Raw genomic sequence first — 19,988 nt, forward strand, 5'->3', positions numbered from 1 at the left:
TCTTCTGACTCCTCCATGGAGGTCTTGTTTGTGCAGGCATTGCTTTTTAATTGAATGGTGCACCTCTACTCCTGAGTATGCTAAATCTTCCTGCAGGTTTTTTGCGGTCAAATGGAGGTTTTGATTTAACTTTCTTGATCTTCCAGATCCCATCTTGACCTCCACAGTTGACCTAAACTGCCTTCTCTTTATTACATTGTACACAGTGGAAACAAGCTGATAACGTTTTACTACCCTCTTGTTGCCTTCCCCTCTATTGTAGGTATCAATAACTTTAATTGTCAAAGTCTTACATAGCTGCTAAGAGGAACACCATGTTGCTGATTGTTCACACAAGGTTTGATAAGTTCAATTTTAAAATTTTCAAAATATGTTTTTTTTCACAAGGTGCCTAAACTTTTGCATAAAACTGTATGCATATTTTTAAATTTTCAAAATGTATGATCATCCTGTTGCTGATTAGTATAGCAAATCCTTTCACAACAAACTGGTCATCCATCCTGCACTTGCCAAAGATGTTGGGTTTTGCCTCCCAGTGGCCTTTTTCTAACAGAACAATCACAGAGGAAGCTCATTAGCTGTAAACAAGCATCAACTCCAATGTTTATCTACACTAATTAGTGCACTTCATAGTCAAGAGAGTTCGTTGGCGCTGTGTGCATGTGTTTGTCTGTGGATACATGTGTGTGGAGGCTGATGATGCTTAGCAAGACCACTAGAAACGATTCCAAAACACAAGGACAGCTTATCCACTCTCCACAGAAAGATGAAAAATCAGCAATGAATTTTACTTCAGTCAGTGATGGCTCACAACAAAGAACTTTACAGCGAGATGACTAACAAAGGGGATTGTTGGCTAAGTGATTTCCAAAGTCTCATATAAAGGCTGTTAGAAGTATACTGAGGTAGCTTCACTCGTCAAGCTGTCTCAGAGGAAAGTTACGAGCGCAGCGATACTTTAAAGACGAGTGTTCTGAAAAGACCCATAGAAAAAATTATGACATGGCAATTTCTCCACTTCTAACAATGAATGAAAATACTGTCGAATATGAAGCTTCACTGGGTGTGATTTTTAATGTGAACATAGAACCCAATACCCTCAGAAGAATAACAATAGATTGATAATGGAAACTTAATTTTAAAAGCAGTATCTTCTCCACACCAACAATCGCTAAACCTCTTCACCACATTCCCCAGAGAATAAGACAAATGAATGTGTGTTTATGTGGTATAAAGTCCTTCAAACATTCACTGCAGACAAAACTGCTGCTTTACCTGATTCAGCTTTTAAAATTCATGTCATTCCTCTGATGGTCTTGGACAGTCAGATCAATAGTTGTGATCACAAACCAAGCCAGACAAAGAGAACCAAGATTAGACCCTGTGATCCAATCATTCTGTCTTTGGGATAAAGCTATCTGTGGTCATAAATAGCGATTAGACATATTTAGAATTGAGTTAAAATGAATTTAATTCCATCTCAGGTAACACTTTTTTTTATTGCTGTCTATATTACTTATCTATATTGTCATTTAGGTAGGGTATCTTATTTAACACCTCTGGGATTCAGTGTATACCCTTGATTACAGTAACTTAATCATACAGTAGTTTCATGGCTTCCTAGAGGCACTGTTTCATGGCTACAGCAATTATACCTGCAGAAAAGGTTTACTTTCCCATTGCGTGATGCAGATGCCCGGTCAGGCTCTAAGAGAAACATCTGTATAATGAGGAACAATGGCTTCAACGTTTCCAACATGCTAGCTTGCTGCATTGGCATGTTAAGATTAACAGTGCACTTGGAGCCATTGCTGTAGAGAAAGCAGGCCCTGTAGGGAAGTGAATTACAAAAAGAACATGTTTATATATTCTTTCATTCATTTTGTAGCCTATACACAATTTAGTCTTTCACTTTAAGCATTTAACTGAAAGTGGGCAGGTGGTTCTTGTAATATATTAATTTCACATCTAGGCATACAAGACAGCACTTTCTCAAACGCAGCAGCTTTTAAATCAAATATACATTTTTTAAAACTTAGGTTCTTTGGTACTTTTCATTTGTTTGCTACAGTTTGGATGGAATTAAAAAGAGACTTTTTATGTTGGATCTGACACATTTTTTGTGGATTTCCACACATGCATTTACCAAATTATTGTGCAAATACATGTGGGCTTGGATATGCATGGGGGTAGCTATCGCTTCAAATGTACCATAGTTGTAGCTGTAGCCTTTTTAAAAGGCCCTTTGATAATGGATGTAAGATCTCCTACTCGGGGTGTTTGGCTGCTCTCTTCATGCTACTATGAAGGACAGTCCATTTATTCATGGCCGTTCCCAGAGCTCCGGCAGCTCCCCGATGCTCCCTCAGAACATGAACAAAGGGCATATTCTGTCACAAGAGAGTGGAGGGGGAAAAAAACAGTGTGCGCCTGTGTATGTGTGTGTAAGACAGTACATTAAACTTGGAAGTGTAGAGAGTGTCTGCACATGCATCCAGTTGCGTGGCCTTTGTGTGGGTGTCTTTGTGTCCATCTCTGTGCATGTGTGACATTCCCTGACTCAAGGGGAATACCCACCAGATATTATGCCACTGTTCTCTGTAAAACTTTGTTCTGCACAAAGAGCCCGTTTCATGCTTGACTCTTTAGAAGCTTATACATCAAAAATGCGACAGGGTGGGTAATGGGTCGCATTGTGTCAGATTCACTTGGGGCTTTTTGTCCTTGGTTTGACTCGTGGGAACCAGGTACTGTTTTGACTTGTGAGTTTCGTGTTTCTGGTTTCAGTCATATCATAGTGTTAATTCCCACATTATGAACAGACAGTGTATGTGTGAAGTCATTGCAGGTGAATTTAGCAGCAGTTTTGATCGCTGCAGGTCTCAAAAAGGAGAATATATACTCTAATTGGATACTAGTCAGTCCCTTTCCACTCAGTTGATACTCTCGCATACTGTACACTGAGGCTACTTTGATGTCTTAATTGAAATCCCTACAGCTTCAAGGATTGAAGCAGTGATGCTACTATATCAAAAAGTAAATTAAATAATGTAATTATGATGGCTTTGGAGTGATTAACTACATGTAGTGTTGCATTGGTGCTATGACAGTAAAAAGTGAAATCCTAAGATGAATTATAAATAAGTTTCTACACTGGGGCATTTTTTCAACCGGACCAACACACACTTTTTATACTCCGAGGAATCTGCCTCAGCTTTATATTGCCCCATAATGTTTTTCTCCATCTATTGTTAATAGAGCATCTCCGAGCCTCACCTCTTGAGGACATCACTGAAAAGAGCTTAAACGCTGCATGTGGACTCTGGAGAGACTTGTTCATGTTCTGAAATGTAAACTGAACTGCAAAATTGTAGTGAAAACATGAATGCTGTCTAAGAGGAGGATTTTATCCTTAAACTTCTATCTAACTTTATACTACCCTGCTGGGATCCCAACTCTCCTGGGCCAATTCCAACTGCACTTCTGTCAGTGAACACATTTAAAGAAATGGGGCACTAGTTAAAAATACCTTGTTCACACAATTTATGACCATTTCAGAGGCAAAATTACATTGCTACTTTTCAATTTCTCAGTCCATTTATTGGATCTGCTCCTTTTTGCCCCTTAAAAAAAATGTAATTTCGGTAACTGCAAAGAGACAACACACCAGAATTTCCTTATCTTTGCCAGGGCGCAATGGAAATTAAAGCTTGTTTCAAATTGATATAACAAATCCTATAACCATGACTCACCACAGCTAATTTTAAAGTACAATACTTTTCAATTACAGAAGTTCAGATTCATAAGTTAGAACAATTATCCAAACCATTCTGCAGCACATCATTGTCTGTGCATGTATGCATGCTTCAGCAAACACAGTCTCTCTTTGTGCCAAGGATTAGCAGTAGCCTTTCCAGAACACTGTCACAACTCCTCTCTGCCTTCATGTCTGTACTGCTTGGCCTTCCTCTCTTCATCCACCACAAGGCTCCACACCTAAGTCTGATCCTTCACAGGCTGTGTGGCCATGGATAACGTGAGAAAATTACACTAAAATGAGCCTGAAAACATACACAAGCATCCCACTACCCCGTGTGATCTTCTACCTGCCGTTGTTTGGTACTGTTGCGCCCTTTCATTTTCATCTTTTTTTATTCCTTGTGTTGTTTTTTCAACAGCACACTGAGTATATTTAAATGTGTGCCACTTGTAATTCTGTTTCACACAAGTCGATTTGCTGGAGGTCGAAGGAAGTCATTTGAATAGCTGTCATGTTATGGAAGAAGTGCATAAAATGTTCCCATCAGTCTCTCTACCCGAGCAACTGACTGTAAGTTGGGGAATTTTTCAAGGACACGCAGAACAGCATTCATATTCATGCATGGTGATCAAATGTAAACGATTACCCATAGGATTATGGCAGCAGCAACGTTTCCTCTCACTTCCAGATTTTAGGCCCCGTTTTTAGAACACTTTTTTCCTGGCTGTACAGGACGGCAGTTTGAACATCAAAGACGGAGCAACACTGGGTTTTGGCTCAGTAATGCAACAAGAGCTGATATGATTGTGTAGATTACAGTTCATCTTCCCTGACTCAGAAAACTGTCCTCCTATAATTACCACTGAAGTTCCTATTTAATTCATAGTATTTCCAAAAAGTACTTTCAAGAGGTACAATATACAGAGTGCTGTAGGGTATTGCACCTAACTGTAAAACCAAAATATATTTATGGATTTTTTATTTATTTTTTTATTACACAGTAAATATATAGTACAAATGTAAAGAGAAATGTGATTTGAGACTGGAATACCAAATACAATAGCGTGTACACACAAACTGGAGCAACGTTTGTGTCACTGGTAACAGTAACAGGACTGCATTGTATTGGGCCTTTTAATGATTGATAAAACATCTGAAGACAAGCTGATGATGCATTATTTATTGATTTGTCTTTGCTCAGTCAGCCTGTCTTGATTGCCTCTTCCTCTGTGATGAAACAGTCAATGCCTTACTTTGCTCCAGCAACAAATCAATGACAGTGTGCCTGATCAAAGAGTGGGACAGATCCCTAAAACAACACCAGGCTACATATAAAATATTTAGATGGCGCAGAGGAAGACAGTAGAGCGAGAACAGAGCAAAACGGGGGCTGCAGGAAGCACTGCAGGAAGAAGGGAGAGGAATGAGATGACTCCCACTCAGCAACCTTCTTCTCCCGGTTGTGTGTTTGATGTGGGCTTCCACATGATGTTTAAATAGGTTTCTTTTCCTGTGTGTTGTGCTTCACTCTTCCCTATTTCCATCCCCTTATACTTAATCCTCATCTCTCTCACTAATCTTAGACATCTGTCCATCCCATAAGTCATCTTGGCCCACATATGACTCTCATGGTCAGTGTCTGGCGTGATGGCTCACTAATCCAAATTTTCATTCCCTTATTTCCTTTTTTAGGTCTGGTCCTGTGCTATATTTTAAATAGCACATTCGCAGTGGAATTATCAAAGGATGAGAAACTAGTGGGGTTTTTTTGTTGCACAAATTCTGGTTTGCACATCAAAAAAGGAACTCTATTAGATGTTCTTTACAAATAAGAAGCTTATTAATAATGTAGCAGAACTGAGCCAATGTTAGTATGTTGCATTCAGGCTATGCTTTCATCTGTGATGAGATACTGTTCACCAAAGCTGTTTGCTCCAATACTTGGGAAATAAACAATTAATCAAACTAACACTAAATTCAAGTTGAGTTAAAAGTGTTGATCCTGATTATTATCTGTTTTGTTCAATAAGGTTGCATGTGGTAAGTAGAGTTCTGTAAATGAAACCTGATTATGAGGTGATCTGAGGTGGCATTTCATCCACCTGAGCCTCATTAGAAGCTACAACGTTTAACAATTGTTGACCCACAAATAGATGCATGGATTTATATTGGGATAATCCAGCAGTAAAAGGTGAGCCAGTTTCATGTATTTTGTAAAAGATCGTGTTTGAAAGATGCTCTATGGGGATAAAATATTGCTGCAACACAAGGCTGTTGCTCTGCTCTGAATAGTGCCTGACCAGTTGAGTTACCTGCTAAATAAAATAGTGGCTGACCCAGCAAGATAATCAGCTAAACACATGTTGCGTGGCCAGTTTAACTAGAAACAGAATGAAAGAAATGCTGGGCTCAGAGTCATGTAGTTAAAAGCATAGTGATTATTAGGACTGAAGACAGACTGGAGAAGGAGAAAGGTTAAATCTATGATTTTTCATTTACTTTGAAGTTGACTTTTGTATTTGTGGATAATAAACATTCATGTTAATTGTTAACTTAGTCATTGTTATGGTTAAATAGAAATTGCAGACTGCTGAGAAAATGTGATTTCAGTATCAGATTGTTTTCAGCTCTTCATGTTACTTAAAATTGCAAAAGTCTTAACACATCAAAATGGAAAGGAACTTAGGTGACTTTGTTTTAAAATCACCAAGTCAGGAATAATACTTTAAATATATCATTACACACCAGTCATGTCATGTTATCAGTTACCAACAGGTAGAACAATGCATCAGTTTTAGCTGCTAGGGGGCTAGCCGTTATCTTAGGAATTGTCTTATACCATATCATTTTCTCTTCATTTCTCTTATTGCCAAGTGGATTTTTTCAATGCATCGGGGCACCAGAAAAACAATCAAATAATGCATCTGATGGGATTTTATTAAGGACTGACAATTTGAATTTTATCAGTTTTATTTACTAAAGTAGCTAAACAGGATATTTTTGTGTAATATGTTGTATGACAGTTGAAATTAGTCTAAATTGAGAAGCTTTGTTCAAAAGCTGATGAAAGAAAATATGCTCTGCAATAATGAGCAGTGAGAGTTTCAGCAGGGAGAGAGGAACAGCTGCTTGGTAGAAAGCCATTGTTGCTGTGTGTTTAGGTGAACCACAGAAATAGGTAAAATATGCACATTCAGCAGCAGGGTAAACACAATCCTCTGTTTGTGCAGCCTGATAACGATCCTGTTTGTCCTGAGGAATCCTACTGCACATGAATGACGCATCAGATTGTGATAAGATCTGTGAGATTGACTATTTTCTCACCATTAAAAGGAGTATTAGAACTTCATGTTTTGTTTTTCATTTTTATGTATCCGTACAGTAACTTTCAAGAGAGTCCATAATGTAACTACAGTATATTTTAGAGGCTGGTGCCGAGAAATTTATGAATTTTAGAACCAGTTTAGAATTAATGCTGCTCTCCCAACAGTCTTTTCAAGGTCAGTGTGCGTTAAGACAGAATAACAAATATGCCAGAGGCTTTTCTCATTAGTGTTAAATATTTTTGCACCAAAATCTAACAATATAATAATAATTCTGCACAAATTTAGATCAAGGCTGTCAGTACTTGTCATATGTAATATGTATTGGTTATGTGAAGGCACTCGGCTGTTCATAAAATGAAGACTTACTCAGCAGCAGTGCAGGTTATTAGCAGCCAGGTTGGTGATGACACTACCATTAAAGGGTTAATGTAGTTCTGCTGTGTGGCTGAATTCAGCAATGCTAACAGATTTTCAAGCCTGACTTTGAGCCAACTCTGTAAAGTTGGAGGTTCTTAGTTAAAAGGCAAGCCCTGTCCTCTGAGTACAGATGCTACAGAGAGCCTTGGAGCTGATAGTTAAAAGCGCATCCGAATGAGGAAAAAAGTCGACAGTCATTAAGGTGTGAGGTTCAGCCTTATTGAACAGTCTACACAGGGACTAAGATCCGGCCGTGGCTGGCACCCCATTACAGAGATGGTTGGTTAGGAGCCACAAGTGCACACCACAGTCCAAGTTCATTAAATCACATGAGGCTCTCTCATTAATTTCACAATGCTAAACTTGTAATGTAATTTCGTGCAAAGGTCAAACTGAAGTGCCATGTGCAATTTCAGTTCACTCATATGGTGCTATATTTGCAAAAATGCACAGGATGAGATGCTAAAGCTGACTGATAGATGTTTCTACTGCATTAAGACAGCATATTTCTTTCCTGGTTTATCTTTTTTATAGTACCCCCTCTGGTCCCTGACACAGTCACTGTACACTAGTAAACTCTTTCTGAAAACAGACACGTAGCGTTTTGATTCCACAGTCCAGGATGCTTCCTCTTGAAAAGCTATGGGAAGCAGCTGTGTGCTGCACTTTATTGGAGGTGGGGAAGTTAACATTTGTGCTGACAGTTAGCCACACAAAGGTGAAATGTATGCCTTATGAGATGTGAAACACTTTGTTTCGATTTTCCAAGAGCAGGAGCTTCAAGAGGCCACTAACAGATATATTGTGCTGCATCTCATATCATTAGCATAAAGGCCACCGAGCTGTCATGGCAGCTTTCCAATGTGCTCTAGCCTGAGCTTTGTGGAGAAATCCAGGGCCCCACTGTATCAATTCAGTAAGCCTATCATAAATAAATATGATAAGCTACTAATTGATCTCTTCTGTATAGGACAGAATATTAAACTTTACTCTCAAAATATTATGACTTTATTCTAGTAATATTACAATTTCCTTCATATATATATATCAGATTAATATTGTTTTCCTATCAGTGGCCCTAATTGTCCATAATATAAAACAGAAAGGGAAAGCAGGAAATGAGTAAAAACTCAAATCAAGCAGAAATTGCATGAAGAATTGGAAACATAATAATCTACACACTTAGAGCACTGAGAAGACTTAGCCGTGCACATAGACTTCCTGCTTATAAAGACAAACAGAATTAGTGGTGCTTTAAAAAAAGACCTGTTGCTGCTTGCCCTCACACTGGGAAAAACGCTTACAGTTCACACACAATGTTTGTATTCTGCCGCAAGTGAGGTCATAGCAGAGCAGGAAACACCACGAGGATGTGTGAGACTTTCCCTGGCGATACAAAGTGGCTCCTGTGTGTTGTGGTATAGCTGATAATGAACGCAGATGTGTGTTCGCTGAGCTAATTCTGGAAGAGGTGGCCAACGCCCTGCCCATGCTCGTAAAATGGCCACCCAAAGATTTGTGTCTCTCAAAAAGTTCCCACCAAAACTTACTGAACACTTAACATCATGTCAACAAATACAAAGATGAAGCAAACTGGTTTCTTGTAATTTGTGTAATACCGACACTATTATCTGATATCAACCACATTTTAAATTGATGTTGAACTGAAGAAAGTGGTTTATAAAGTGATTATCTTGATGCAGATTGATACTGTCAGTAGTTTTTGGTCTGTTCAGTTCCATCAAAGGCTTGACACCTAATTTACTCTCTTTGAAAAATGCAAGATGCCCAGCAGAGGTTGAGTCTACTGAGCACAGCAGCCTCTCTTGAAGGAGGATAATTGAATATAGTGAACTAGTCATCACTCTTGTCCTTTGTGCTTTATTAGAGCCAAACTATGTCAGCGGTGTTCAAAATTCATTAGCCTGTGTACATTGCACCACTGACATTTATCTGTGCAGGATACTCCCTTTTGGCATATTAGTAGTTGATTTGTGACCTAGAAAATAGAGCTGTATTTTAATTTGATCAAGATGGTAGGGTGTTGGTGGAATATATATTCATATTTGTCAAGTATTAAGAGGATTTGTGAGCAGATATTGGTCACCTTCAGCCTTTTGACCAGCTAGAATAATGTGATGAAGTAAAGTAAATGGCAGCTAATAACAAGCAGCATTTGTGTAATTTGTGCTGCTGTTCAGTGTAAGTAGACAGGACTGTGGTTGAACTGGACAGTTTCCTCTGGCCAACAGCAGGAAACTGTGGTTGTGAGTACTGGAAGAGAGTTCACTCAGATAACTTTTTATGGATACATGAAGCTAAAAATGAAAATATATCACACCGGAGGGCTATAAATCAATACAAATGTTGACGGTACCAGTGGGCCGGCTGAGACAGTAGTCCTGTTCTTTGTTCTGTTTCCTTTGCCTTTGTATTTATTATTTATAACATGGTTTTCTTTAGTTTGTATTGACTACTTTCTGCAGATGTTGCAGAGGTTGGCCTCTCCATGCTTAGTCCATTGAGATACACTTTCATGATGGACTTGAATAAACCTGACTTGACTTGATAGCAATGTTGATATCTGCACAATATCAGGGTCAGAGAGATATAATTCACAAACATGCTTTTAAAATTTTATGCTAACATCTTAAACCAGTTTTTGGTCAGAAAGGCCTTTCATCCACATCAAAGGCTTGTTACTGCTCAACACCTGTGGCTCATAGAGGCTTTACTTTATTTTATCACAATAATCACTGGCTAATGTGAGAAAAAAACATCAATATTCTGATCATACTTTGAAGTTGTACTTTTGAAGCAGTGCCTGTCCCAGACTGCAATTGCATTTGGAGAACGTCAAGTATAACCTGTGATAACACAAAACAAGATGGAGAAAAGGCAAATTATTGTTATCAGCTCAAATATTGCACCATTCAAATTGAATGTAAGGTCACATGAATCCCTTCCTTTTTTGTCTAATACTATACTTGTAGAAGCAGCAAACGTGACAGAAGCAAATATATCAACAAGCCAAACTGTGATGTCTGGATTCTAACAGGATGCTCTCATTAAAGAAAAATCACTGTCTGTGAGGCAGGGACCAAATTCCTGAAATATTTATATTCACAGGTTGAATATTTTTCTCCAAGGGGCCTCTAGGTTGTCTTCCGTTTCTGGCTTCCACAGGAAAAGAACTGTGGAGTGATACCATCATTTTTGTCAGTGGTGGTTGAAAACTAAATAGGATGAGGAAGAGAAAGGAAAGAGGAAAAAGGGAGTGGTGAGGGAGAGAGGCAGCCATGCTATGTTGTGTGATGGTTGATGACAAGCCTGTTTCCAAGTTACACACAGTGTTTCCCTATCAAGCGAGACAGACCTCTTTAGCCTTACCAGGTTTTTACTGCCACACCTGTTTCTATTCTTAGGGGCCAAATGTTCCACTCAGAGTTTCCTTTTGTAAAAACATTGTGAAGATTAGATTATAGCCTATCGCTGTCTAACGCTATTAGTTGTCATATAGCTGTCAGTAATGCATTCTAAATTATCATATATATTTCACAGTAGAAATGGCATGTAATAAATCATTTAGTCAAATGTATTTAAACTGCAAAATGACCCCAGCATGATCCCAATATACCTAATAATTAAAGAGACAAATGACAGAAACTATAGCAGCTGTTAAAATAATAAAAATGATGTTGAAAGGCAGCAGACTAGACTAAATTCTAGGGTAAACTGTAATTAAGTGCTTCTTTAACAGGTAATTGAAGGCTATTCCAGAGATTAGGGGAATGGTAGGCAAATGCTCTGATGCCAACTGATTTTTTTTGTTAACTGAAGGAATGTTCAAGTATTGAACCTGCTGTCATGGGAACCTTTAATAAAAATGGTGTGCACCTTTTGTTCATCCTGCTTAGTATATTTCTATATCTCCCTAAATTCCTTTACATATCCTAAATAATGACAGCTAATTTGTTGCTTTCATCAATAGTTGGTGTGTGGATAGGTTGATAGGTTTAGTTCCATGGCCACATATATTAGTGACTTTTCTGGTGTTTCAGTGAACACATATTATGTCCCCTCACTAAAACACAAAATGTCTTATAATTGGATATCATTCAAGTCTATTGAGGAAGGGTTAGGGTTGGGATAATGGATGGGATAGGGATGGTGGAGATTAGCGTAGCTGTAAATAGGCTGCTCTGCAAATGTGGCCTCCAAACTTGAGATTCAACAGTTAAGGTTTAGATTAAAAGTATTCCAGTAATTAAATAAATATGGCAAAATACCACATCAAACATAAGTTGTTGGGAATGTGAAAAATATGTCACTAAATAGCAAATTGTGGTTAGAAATTGAATAATTATTACCAATTTACAGATTTTTGCTATAAACTTATTTTTGATATCCCTGAATTTTTCATCTGATTTATATTGCTGTATATTTGAATGCATTTCAGAGGTTTGAGTGCCCTTCGTTCCTAATCAGATTGTGCTTAGAATTTTTGTTGTGAATTCAGAAGGGTCTGTCTTTGTATTTCTCTCTCGCTCGTTGTCTTTTGTATGTGATGAAGCAACTTCTTACTTGGCATTCAGAGGAGAAGAAAACTTGTTGCACCACTTTGTAATCCTGTTCTCCTCTTATTGACTCTTATTAGTCAGTCATTATGGTGAATCATGGCACATTGATGCGCACCAGTGATTAAGAGAGAGCGATTGTGGACGACAGAGGGAGGCGAGACTGGCACCATGCAGCCTCTTTGTTCATAATTAACCATGGTTTTGTTAGCACACCTTACTTTGCTGCGTGTTAATTGGCTAATATGGAAAATAATTAGCTGTACTGAAAATTAATGAATGTGGTGAGAGTGATTTATAAGCATAATTTATTATTCAGTGTGCAGCAAATAAACATAATTGAAAAATGTGAATAAAGTGATCATATGAAATGGATCCAGTATAAATCTCATTATTTTTCTGCCAGAGACCATAAAATTAATTCAAAATTCAACATAAGATTCGAAAAATCACGAGTCATAAATAACAGTAAATCCTATATTTTAATAAGGTTACATATTTTGATAAAACTGACTGCTGACTGTTATTGGTTGTATTATAATTTATCATCAGTATTCAGCCCACTGAATTGTGTAAAAAAAAAAAAAAAACTACTCATGGCGTCAACAGTCGCCGAGATCCAAAAGATGTCAAAGCAACAAACAAATGTAAGAGCATCAAAAACCTTGAGCACAGTGAAAAATGATTTATTCAGTAATGACTTCTGTATCCCCATTATCCAGGTATAGAATTTGGTGTCTGAATGCATTTTCAATACAGCTGCTCGGCACAGTCTGGCTTGCCAAATCTTCCTCTCTGTCAGTCGTGGATGACTCACTGGAATCCCTCCTGAACCGGTTTGGAACAATAGCTTCTTAGGAACCAAATGACAGGCCATGTGCTTCGTTTCCTCAGATTAGTTCACACTGATAAAAAAGTAACACTGCACCTGGCTGGCCTTCATGTAAACAACTCACTGATTGTCCACGATGAGATGTCTTCTGTTGACTACCTCTTGTTGCATCTGTTTGAAAGCCTTCTGCTGTCAATATTAAATGAAGCTTTTCTTTGATGCCATATTGTTGTTTATGCGAGAGTTCTGTCAAGTGTGGGTTGCCAGAGGTAGTGATTTTTTTGGGATTTTCAGTGCTGCAAAATGTTCATATGGTTTTCAGTGTGTGAATACTGTGTGTGCATGTGTGTATGTATATATGATTTCCAATTATCTTTTAGACATGGTGTTTTGAAGGATTCTGTTGTAGCTCTAGACTTAACAAGTGGGAAATAACTGATAGCCAAATTGTCTGTTTAGATAAACTATACATTTCTTTTTAACTTTTAATGTCACCCTTGCAGGAATGATTACAAAGACAAAAAAGAAAATGAAAACAAGGAAGCAATTAGCTGTGACAATTAATTGTTCACAATGACTCTCTCCTCTTAAAGTGGCTATTATTCATGTTTTTTTTAAATAATAACAATGTATGAAATGACAATGTGTAATGTCAGAGGAGTTTCAGCTCATTGTTAAGCTGTCCAGCTGCAATTTTACTATTTTGATTCAGTCTCACTGCTCCCATAGTGCATTTTCAGATGCAGCAGGCAGCTGTTTTCAGTGAAAAAGCTCTGTACACTACCAGCTCAGTGCCAAGCAGGCATAGTTTGCAAATAGCTGGTGAATACAGTGGAGCATTTACTGGCTAAAGAGCAAATGATTTCCCTTGCTGGATGTGTAAATAAGCAACTGTTCATCATCATCAACTTAAAAGGTTACAATATGTCAGTGCTGTGTTCACAACTTGCTTTTGCTGCCCCCAAGTGGCTAAAAAGATAATGCAGGTTTAAATTCAATTGAAGCAAAACCATGATGTGGGTCATTCTGAATGAATAGTTCTTATTGGTGGCAACAATTTTATTATAGAGATGAATGAAATAAATGTTGTGTATTAGTAGACTTATATAACTTTACTGCTTGATCACAGGTGGACTTCAATAAGTTGTAAAGAAAAAAGGAGAGAGCAGGGATATAAGGGTAGAAAATGCATATTTTATTCCATAGAATTGTAGTTGGCTGCTTTTTTAGGAGGATTATGTACTGCTGTTCATTTTGTACTCAACCTCACATTTCACTCTTGTGCATTTGGACTGAAAATACCATTAGTAAGCAACATGACATAATGCGTTACTTGCTTTATTTTCTCTATATTAGGCTTAGTTGTTGGAAGGGTGAATCATGGAATCTACACCTACACTAAAACCCAACAAAAATGTGTATTATTTGTATATTCAGCGTGTGCATCTGTTGTGGACTACTGTTAGTAATTGCTGCCATCCGCAGCCGACTGTGAAATTATTGTCTGTTTTTGACTCAAACACTTGGTTTCATGCTAATCTGATTTGTTTTCTCATTATTTCCCTCTTCAACCCTACCTGCTTCTCTCTCTTTCTGCTCATTATCTGTCTGGTTTTCACCTCATTTTATCCTTATCCTTCTTTCTCCATTTGTCTCTATCCTGCTATCTCTCTCTTCCAGTCTCTCTCTCTCTCTGTCTCCCTCTCCAGCTCATCGTCGTCCACAGTGGTGCCGCTCATCGCTAACTAGGCTGCCTCCAAGCCCACAGGTACGTCCCCTCCCGCTCCTCCTCTTCCCCCTTCCTCCACTTCATGCTCTATTTTTAACTCCACTCTGCAGGATCCTTCCCCATGATTCTCCCTCTCCAACCCCAACTCACATCTCTGTCAGCACCTCTCTGCCATTCCAGCCAAGTGGGTGGATTCTGTAGACCAATACCTGTTTACTAATTTATGCCCATGCTTGCTTTTCAACTTTTTTTTGTTGACGACGTGCTATCTCAAATTGATTGTCCATCTATGAAAAGTGAGTGGGGTGATGTACCATAACAAAATAATTTAAGCTGCTCTTTTCAGAATTTACAGTAGATCTGAAATAGATAAAAGGCATAATAAGGTAAAATAACATGAGTGGTAGGGTGATTTGGGGAAAGGAGACTGTATGATTGGGAGTCAAACCTGCTATTGCACAAGCACATGTAATGCACCAAAACCTGCTGAGAGACACTCTGGCTTACAATATTGGCTAAAGCTGATGTCTGTTATCAGAGGATACATTAATTCAGGTCTTAAATGGTTTTCTTTGTTAAGCTGCCACCTTGCACTGCACACAGCCTGGCAGCCATCTCAGCCCCCACACTGAGTGGAAACATAATGCACTTGTTGGACTGTATAGCTAAATTCCAGGGCCCCGTCAGCTTTCCTCCTCAGCCTCTTGTCTTTTTAAGACCGCTCGACTGGCTTTTCCCAGTGCATATCCTCCTGACAAGAGCTTACAGCACATAACCTCCTCCAGCGGATAAGTGCTGTGCTCTCCAAGCTCTCTGTGTTTGTATGGAAGAAGAACATTGGCTTTATTTTATACAGGTTGAGAGGGTGTGCAGTTCACTCATGTAAACAGCTGCTGAGGTTATTTATTCTCCTCTAAGGGTAAAGCATAGATTAAAGTGGACTGTACTGTTACTACAGCTGTGGTAGCTGGACTTTTGCTTTTTGATTTATTTCTGTTTTATTGTAGAGGCTTTTGTACAGAACTTGCAAAAAAAATGAGCCAAAAAAAAATCACTTTATTCCCACTACAAACAAAATGGCCTCATTAGGATGATGCAGCTTGCAGATGCAGCTCCGTCTGTAATAGTACGTTTTCCAGTTGGCACAGGTCTTTGTATTTATGTCTTATCCCATCAACAGTGATCCTGTAATTGTCATAATGTTAGCTGATTCAAGCAACATTGATTTTCAGTGATATACTCTCTATTTATCTTAAGTTGTGAGGCTTAATGGAGGGCTATAAACAGAAAAAAACAATCTATTTTTTCCTAGAACCTGGGGTTTGGTTCCCATGGTAACACTGTTTGTCTTTGATGTGGAGCATTTACATTTAATATGAACTTGATCAAGGTTATCTTTGATACAAAAGGGAAGAGGGACAAAGAGAAAAACAGTATAAAAAAGGCTAGACTGGGGCTCATTTAAAAGTCATTGAAGCCGGGCATTTGCCTAAGCATTGTTTGCTTTTAATAATGGCCTCTCAGGAACAGATTACACTTTAAATACCTGCTGACTTATAAGACAAATTTCCATTTTCAGTTGTGTGATACAGACACCTGAGAAGTCTGGTCATGTCTGAGGTAAACAACATTTTGTCAGCCTTAACCACATGGTCTGACTCGGTAATGATCCTCATCTGTGTCCCCAGACGTGGCATTTAGGACTAAGGACAGACATGCCTTGCAGCATTTCTGCCTGATTTTCCCATGCAGAACCTACACAGGTAGATGTCTTTTGAGAGAATCCATTTGTCAAGCTCACAGTCCTTCACGGCTTTAGACAGCCACTGTCATTGGGAGGCTTTTGAGTTATTATGTGCCTTACCAAAAGAAGCATGTAGCCTGTTTTTAGAAAGAGGTTTCAGAAGCATTTTACGCATAGGCACTCTAAAATATATACACACAAACCACCACACACATTAACTTTCTCTCCGCCCCGCCTGCCACCTGTCTCAGTCTTTGCCTCTCAATGAGGCAATGAGGCACACTCAACAGCAGATGCAATAGGCCAAGCAGTGGCATGCTGAGATAACGTACACAACGGCGTTGCCAAAGTTGTGATGTTTCATGTAGCACTGAGTCTTGGCTTTGAATGAACAGTGGACTCCCATACTTTGAAATAGGTTTTGTCGCCCTTTCAACATTTAAAAATCACTCCGTTGAGTATGAGTATGTCATGTGACCATGATGTCCTGGTTTAATTATCCAGTTTAGAATGTGTGTTTCATGTCAACCCTATGTCTTTTCCTTTCCAGTTTCTCAGTGGTCAATAAAAATACCTTGACTTAAGCAAACCTATCTTTTATGATTCTTGCATTAAGATGATTTTGTCTAGGGCAGCAATATTTTAGGTGTAAGGAAGAGACCCAAGTAGCTGCATTAGCAGGAGCTTTGTAAATTGGCTTTCCTCTATGAGCCACGAGGGTCTCTGTGTCTCTCATCATTCTGCTCCACTTTTGCTTCCCCATTCCCAGCTCTTCCTCTTTTTCCTCTGATGTCTGTTTCTCACTCATCTTCATTTACTCCCTCTTTTTTGAGTCTGGCAAAAGCATTAATAGATTAATATGAGAGAGACATGTTCTTTTCCTTTTTTCCCCGCCCTTTTTCCCCTTCCTGCTCATTGCATTTCATTTCCCTTCCTCTCTTCATGTCTCCTCCCTCCTCCCTCCTCCTGTGTATGCCTTCTGACAGCCCAGGTACCCTGCAGCCTGCCTTGGCCAGGTATAGCACTAGATGAAAGGTTTGCAGCAGGAGCTCTCTTTCAAAGATGCCTTCTGCTGCATCCCTGCTCTTCATGGGCACTCACTTGTCCCTGCCAGGCAGATGGAAAGAAAGAGGGCAAGGGAAGGAGTGGTAGGATGGAAGGAAGGAGGGGGGGAAAAAAGTCAATGAAAGATTACTAGAGACAAAAAGCAATAGAAAGTAGTGAAAGAAAGAGCAAGAGCTTGAGGATTGCGGAAGTTGTACCTGGCCTCTGTAGATGATCAAAGGGGCTTGACATCTCGATGAGTGCAGCTAAGGGAAGCAATGTGCCCCTTCATTCACTTTGCTCCCAGTTTGAAGCCCCTCTTATATATCCTTACTCAGTCTGGAGGCCACCATGGGACATGAAGGAGTTTTTGAAAGTGTTCCTGACATGTTTTCATCATCTGATGTCTTGGAGTCATGCTGAGGTATCAGTTCAATTGTCGCAGTAATATTTTATGCCTTTGACAAAATCTTTCTGTGTTAAACTTGCTTGCCAGCTCTGCTTCAGTTCCCACTGAAGTCAAAATTGAGGCCTCATATGTTAATTCTAGATTTGTTTTTTTACTACAATGTAAGCAAGCTCCTTTCTCTCACAGGAACATATGGATCACAAGCAATATTTATCTCTCTGGCTTCAGATTCCAAACTGTTTTACAAGCCGTTACTAGAACAAAACAAAACACAGCATTGTGCTTGCAAATCCAAACAGACATTTATTAGCTTATGTCAAAAAGGTAATTATCTTGGAAATAATAAAAACGTTGAGTGTAAAAGAGATATTGTTTTTTCCCCGTCAGAACGATTTGTGTCTTTAAAATAACCACCCTTGAAAACATTCCCCACTGCAATTGGAGGGAGGACAGGCTGGCTCTGTGGTATGCCTACATAAATTTGTATCTAAAGACAAGCTAGATAATGCACTGTAGGTCTGAGCTGAGAGATTTAGCCTCTGGACGCTGCAGTGACAGGTGATACTGAGGGGAGGCAGTGCAGGCAGTAAAACAACTGACAGTTGGTCATTATGAAAGACGCAGGTGGGCCAAAAATCAATCACACTGAGACTGGCTTGGACTCTGACAGATGCCCAACGTCTGCTTGATGAAGAGCTCTGCTGTTCTTCAGAGTGAGAAGAAGGAGAGGGGGATAGAAAAGGGAAAGAGGAATGAGTGGATTAGGATGAGTACGGTGATAGGCAAGAGGCATGGAGGAAGAGCAGTTGAGAAGTGACTGAATCAGCAGGTAAGAAACAGAAGGGTTGAAGTACTGTATATGTTAATGAACAAAAATAGGGGCGGGGGTCTAGAGGAGAAAAGATGAGGAAGGGCAGGCCAGGACAACAAGGCTCAAGACATTTTTGCCAATACCTGAAGTCAAACTGTTATTTGATGCGGCCACAGATAACGTAACAGCACTTTAAAATTGCATGCAGGAGCAGGCCGTAGTCCATGTTTTGACAACACCTTTATAGGCTATTTCATGGTGTCTGCACTAACAGTATGAGAAAGTGCTTCAAGTGTGAAATGCCACTGCATTATTGGCCCACACTCAATAACTGGGAGCACTATATTTAATTTTTTTTCTAGCAATTTAAAAGATGCACATATCAAGGGAACTTTTCTACTCAGGATAATGTCTGGGTTGTAGATGTGGTTTTAAAGGTCGCTCAAAGTCCAATGAGATCCATTTCCAAACAAGAAACTGTATCAGTTTCTAGCAAATTTACTGAGAAATAACTGGAATCACAAAAGGTTTATTTTATTTCATTCATTTGTTTTACCATACATACAACTTGGCCTGCTTCACCTGACTATATTATAGGTTATGTGTGAAATGAAGGGTAAGCAATTGCTAGCGCACACCTGTATTTGCTGTCTTTTTACCATTTCTGAGTCAGTGGGTAGCTCAACATAAAACATGGCCTTGCTTTTCAGTAGTTCAATGAAATGAAATTGCAGTACAAGACAAAAATAGAGGAAGAGTCGCAGCAAGCACCGATCCTGTGGCAAATGGGTAAATACATTTACAGAGCATTAAGAGTACTTATTTATTGCATCAATGCCAGCCAATCTTTGTTCACACATGCTACCTTCCGAGTAGCCGCAAGTCACTGCAGCATGCTCTCCTTTCAAATCTCCTTAAGATCAAGTGATAAGGACCACACCTGGTAGGTAGTCAGAATGGCCTAAAGGGGTACATAGTGTACTATATTAGAAAGATATGGAATGTATTATTGTGAGTTGACTGTTGTCCATGCATGTTGTTAATGATTTGCAATTGAGACAATAGGTTACACTCTCCTGACCTGCTCTTTATTGGAATTTTACACTCCAGCAACACCAGCTAGCAGTTTTTCCAGAGATTCTATGCAACCATTACATTTGAAACACATCAGTTTGTCAATATCATCTAAGCCTTTTCTTCTGAAATGTTAAAATAGAAACATGGTATTTGAAAGTTGTTTGAGTATGTACACTAAACATCCAAGCAGAGATATGTTAGAACAAAACAAATAGCAAATAAAATAGAAAACAACAATAATAGCAAAAATAAGGTCACAAGC

At 38.9% G+C, this 19,988-nt stretch overlaps 1 protein-coding gene across 1 annotated transcript in view; it reads right to left on the reverse strand.

The window, feature by feature from the left end:
• slc16a2 (solute carrier family 16 member 2) overlaps window positions 1-19,988 on the reverse strand; it is a 399,269-nt gene that overhangs the window by 170,160 nt on the left and 209,121 nt on the right. The window lies entirely within an intron of this gene.

This window comes from Scomber scombrus, chromosome 9 (genome assembly GCF_963691925.1).
Source record: "Scomber scombrus chromosome 9, fScoSco1.1, whole genome shotgun sequence".
NCBI lineage: Eukaryota > Metazoa > Chordata > Actinopteri > Scombriformes > Scombridae > Scomber > Scomber scombrus.